Genomic DNA, 5725 nt, shown 5'->3' with positions numbered 1-5725 from the left:
AAACTTAAAGAGATTAAAAATCTTGCCAAAAGTCTCAGTTAAATAATTGACTGTAACAGGAATTGGGTCCTCATCTGACTCCAAAGCCTTGCCTTTCATGGGTTTACTCTCCCAAACAGTGATAAAAAGGAAAGTGAGCCCACTTCTCACAAATGCTATCAATACTTCGTGTGATGTACCGGGGGACTGCACCTTCAAATAGTGCTAAACAATACACTTCCCATTGCTTCTGCTTGTGGCATCCCTGGATTTCCTTTAGCCTTCCAAAAGGAGTTTACCTTAAGGAATACAAAGCAGTAATATAAGCTGAATGTTTCTTTCTTTGGAGGGAGTGTTGAGTGGATATCAACTGGCAGTGAACGGTTGCAGATGACCTTGTTTAAGGTTGGAACTTCTCCATCAGCAGTGGGCCATGGAAGATCCTATGGTTGGTATGGTTGACCGTGGCCACTTTTCTGGAAAGCTTGACCTCAATCCATCCAGATTAGGAAAAGTCTACTTTCTGAGGGGATCTTAGAGAATCTCCTGTACTACGGGAATCAGATATTTGCCTGCCTCGCCCAGGCACAGTGGCTCATGCCTGTAATCCCAACATTTTGGGAGGCTGAGGTAGGTGGATTACTTGAGGTCAGTAGTTCGAGACCAGCCTGGCCAACATGGTGAAAACCCGTCTCTACAAAAATAAAAAATTAGCCAGGCATGATGGTGCATGCCTATAGTCCCAGCTACTCGGGAGGCTGAGGCAGGAGAATCACTTGAACCCAGGAGGCAGAGGTTGTAGTGAGCTGAGATTGCACCACTGCACTCCCATCTGGGCAACAGAAGGAGACTGTCTCAAACAACAACAACAAACAAAATAAAAAACAGATATTTGCCTACCTCAAGATAGCTAAAAAATTGTGGCTCTATTTGTTGAAAGATGTTAAATAAAAAATATTCAGAATATCAAGCTATGGATTCAGGCTGGCAGATTCTTTAAAAAGAAATTATCTGTTTCTGGACCAATTTCATACTGAGGTCAAGTCAGATATGACCAATGAATGGTCTGTGATATCCATCTATCCTGTCTGGGCAGAGTGACTACTTGAAATAACTAATTCTGGTTATGGGATTAAAGTAAATTTTATTTTTTAAAGAATATTTAAAAATCTTTTCTATATTTGGTATGTGTTATTTTAACAATTATTAAAATAGAAGTATTATTAAAGATTTATGGCCAGGCATGGTGGTTCACTCCTGTAATCCCAGCACTTTGAGAGGCACAGGCAGGTGGATCACTTGCGCTTAGGAGTTCGAGACCAGCCTGGCCAACATGGCAAAACGCTGTCTCTACTAAAAATAAAAAAATTAACCAGGCATGGTGGCGCATGCCTGAAGTCCCAGCTACTCCAGAGGCTGAGGCAGGAGACTTGCTTGAACCCAGGAGGCAGAGGTTGCAGTGAGCTGAGATAGTGCCACTGCACTCCAGCCTGGATGACAGCGAGACACGGTCTCAAAAACAAGATTTACATCTTCTCGATTCAAAAATAAAACCTCTTTGCCAGGTATTGGAAGGGGTGTATGTGAATGTGAGATTGTGAGATCTCCCATTGTGATTGTCATTTAGAAATGTTTCATTCACTAACAAATTGTCACCTACAACCTGACATTCACTACTTCTAAGACAGGGACCACTGTGTCCTTATCCCATGAGTTGAGAAGCATTCTGCTTTTTATACATTTTATTTGTATATCGATTGCATAGGTAGTACTTCCACCTCACTTGACATTCAGAAGGTACAAGAAGTTCCCTTCCTGGAAGCAAACAGTGTTATCAGTTTCTTATGTATTTTTCCAGAGATTTTTCTTGTTTATATAAGCAACCACACACACACACACACACACACACACACACACACACACACACACACAGAGAGAGAGAGACAGAGAGAGAGAGAGAGAGAGAGGCATGCAACAATTAGGGGCCAAAATAAGAACAAAAAGACTGGCAATAAAGTGTATTTTGGCTCGCTCTATGTTGGGCTGATCTAACTGCACTATCTTTTATCTTTTTCTTTGTGACTAGGACTTCTGACTTCTCCCTCAGATTCTAATCTCTACCATTTTTTCCTCCCTTCCTCTCTCCCTCTTCCCTCTCTTTATCAGAGAGAAATAGCCACTCCTATTTATTTCTGATCTTATTTCTTCTTCCTCCTTCCCCTGCAGTTGAATATTAGATGATAGAGTGGTACAGCAAGAGGCAAAACTGCAGAACAGATGGGGCAGAAGAGAAGGAGGGGGCAGGCTGACACGGCTTCCAGGAAGCCTGCCTAAGCACCTCCCAAGCTGTGCTCTGTGCAGCTCACAGACCATGGAACATGAATGTCCTTCAAGGAGGTGACTTTATGGACTTTCTCCCTCCCACCTCTAGGGCTCACAGACTTCCTCTTTCATGTCCCTGGCCCATGGCCCTGATGCATCATAGGTGTCCTGGGTGCCTTTGAACCTCCTCTTCATTTCACTCTTGGAAAAGGCATTCTGTAGCAATCAAAGGGAACCTGAAGCCAAAACCAATGGCTGAACCATCAGCCTGTTATTAATTTGTAGGATTATTAGTGACAGCAAGAATCGCAGGGTACAACCTTTTTCAAAAAGTAATTTACCCTGCTCTCCCACAGCAGCTCAGTTTTTGTCTGAATTAAATACTGTTCCTCCTACCCAGTTCCCCAGTGCAGTGAATCACAGACTCTGGGGAGGGAGGAAAGGGGGACCATGGCGACGATTTGGTCTGGTCCTCTCAATTCACAGGCCCACGCGACTCTCACTGATCTGATTTGAGACTTTCGGGCTTCGTGTCACTGTCAGGAAATGTATTTGGTTTTTCTTGAAAGAAAAAGTCCCCTGGACAAGGTCATCTGTCTGTTCCTGATGGGGTTTGTCATTCAGCTTCAAATATGGTGACTCATAGTCACAGGTCGGAATAAGCCTACTCACTATCATTTATTAAAAAGGAGCTCCCACCCAGGGAGGCTGCCTGCCTGGTGTAAATCATGACCTCGGCGCCAGCCGAGTGCTGATGAAATCATTTCTAATGACAAGAACTCGAAAATAGCTCAGGCTTGCTGCCTCTGTGTTTTTTTTGTTTTGTTTTGTTTTTGTTGTTTTGGTTCTTAATCAGTCCTTTGCTAATATTTCAGCCTTCAAATGAGGTACAGAACATTTGGATATTGACCAAAATATGCATGTTTCCCTCTCCTCCTGGAGATGGGCTAGATCTTGTAGAGCAGAGCAGGAGGATCCCCTTAATGGGGGGCGGAGGTTGACACCTGCATATGGCTTCGGAGCCGCCTTGTCTCTTCCACCTCCATGGTGGATGGAGTGTTCCAGTTGGACCAGCCGGCCATGTCCTGTCGTGGATTAGACCTGCTGACCTCACCAGTAATAGCTCAAGGGCAGATCCCCCAATCAGGATCGGGTCTTCTGGTTGGGGTTACAGAATCCAGATATTCTGATTCAGGCAAAGAGAAACATAATCATCATGATGGTCAAAAGTCTCAAGAGGAGATTATCAATTTAGAATAAGAAATATAACCACAGGAGGACCAGCGGACAGTTCACTAACCAGCTCATCTTCTCCATGTAGACTTATATTATGTGTGAAGCCAATTATAATTTTAGGAATGTCTTGGTAAAACTAGAACCAGGGGAAAAAGAGGTGGATTTAAAATCTATATCCAGTTTTATTTCCCCCTTCATTGTTCTCTAGTGTTTCCGTGTGTGTGTAGCAGACTTGCTTAAGTAAAAACAAAACCAAAGAAGCTTTACAGGTTATCTGTCACCTATTTATTTACTATTTATTATTTTCAAATAGTAATAATAAACATGCCTATGCTAAAAAAATTCAAATAGTGCAAAGGGTATACAGTGAAAACAGAATTATTCTTCCCCCTTTGTCTCCAGTTCTCCAGTTCCTACCCATAGCTCCTAATTTCTCATGCTTCCTTCCAGAGATATTCTATATGTGTGGAAACATACATGTGTGCCTATTTCTTCCACTTGCATTTTATGTGTGCATATGGCAATACTCTGCATACACTGTTATATGTCTTACTTTTTTCACTTGACATTATATCTTGGGCATCTTTCCATGATGTCTTACTTTTTCCATTGTAGGGATATACCATAATTTGATGGGCATATCTGTGCTTACAATCTTTTGCTATTATACAAACTGCTGAAATGAATGAGTTGATTTAAGGGATATTTTCAGCATGGGGCATTCTGACAAAATACCTGTCTCTTGCAATAGAATAGAGATCTCTTATGAATAGAATGGTCTTGTCAACTGGGCCCAGTGGCTTTCTTCCTGGATACTGATCAACACTGACAAATTCTGACTCTTGTTTTTAACACCACCTTCTCCATCTAGCTAGATTTCGAGTGTTTACCATTTCCCTTCTTTTTGGATATAATGTACTTAATGAGATTTTTGTCTTTTTAGTTAGACTCATATTTTAGTAAGCATGTCTCTGAGACCATATCTAAGTTGCCAAGGTTATATTTTAGCTTTCCCAAAGCTGTTCAGCCATATTTTTACAGAAAATTGTGTTACTTTTAGGAATGTATTTTGTGTGTGTTTAACCAATATAACTCTGAGAAGATAACTTTATTCTGAAGGGCAAAGTTCTGTGTGCCTTCAGATTAATGTATGCTGTTACACTGAATTGAGCTGCCTTACTTTTATACCCATGACATAGACCAATAATTTGAAAAATCTGAATAACATCTCATCCCCCTTTTTTTTTTTTCCTGAGGTTTATCAGTGGCCAGTGGTCCAGGGAAGAACAGAACTGCCCTTTCAACATTGCTATCTCTCTCTCTCTCTCTCTCTTTTTTTTTTTTTTGTTAATAATTTCAATTTGGCCGGACGTGGTGGCTCACGCCTGTAATCCCACACTTTGGGAAGCCAAGATGGGCAGAACACTTGAAGTCAGAAATTTGAGGCCAGCCTGGGCAACATAGTGAAATCCCATCTCTATGAAAAATACAACAATTAGCCAGGCGTGGTGGCATGTGCCTGTAGTCCCAGCTACTTGGAGGCTGAGGTAGAGAATTGCTTGAATCCAGGAGGCAGAGGCTGCAGTGAGCCAAGATCATGCCACTGCACTCCAGCCTGGGTGACAGAGTGAGACTCTGTTTCAAATAATAATAATAATAATTTTTATTTTAGATTCAGGAGTACATATGCAGGTTTGTTACCTTGGTGTATTACATGATGCTGAGGTTTAGGGTATGAATGATCTCATCACCCAGGTACTGAGCATAGTACCCAACAGCTTTTCAACACTTACCCCCCTCCCTCCTTCTCCCCTGTAGTAGCCACCAGTGTCTGTTGTTGCCATCTTTATGTCCATGAGTACACAATGTTTAGCTCCCACTTATAAGTGAGAACAAGTGGTATTTTGTTTTCTGTTCCTACATTAATTCACTGAGGATAATGGCCTTTGGCTGCATCCATGTTGCTGTGAAGGACATGATTTTGTTCTTTTTATGGCTGTGTAGTATTCCATGGTGTATATGTACCACATTTCCTTTATCCAGTTCACCATTGAGAGGTACCTAGGTTGGCTCCATGTCTTTGCTATTGTCAGTTGTGTTGTGATGAACATACGAGTGTATGTATCTTTTTGGTAGAACGATTCCTATTCATTTGGATATATACACAATAATGGGATTGCTGGGTTGA

Source organism: Macaca nemestrina, chromosome 8 (assembly GCF_043159975.1).
Source record: "Macaca nemestrina isolate mMacNem1 chromosome 8, mMacNem.hap1, whole genome shotgun sequence".
NCBI lineage: Eukaryota > Metazoa > Chordata > Mammalia > Primates > Cercopithecidae > Macaca > Macaca nemestrina.
The sequence above is the reverse complement of the archived record's forward strand: the minus strand, read 5'-3'. Positions refer to the sequence as shown.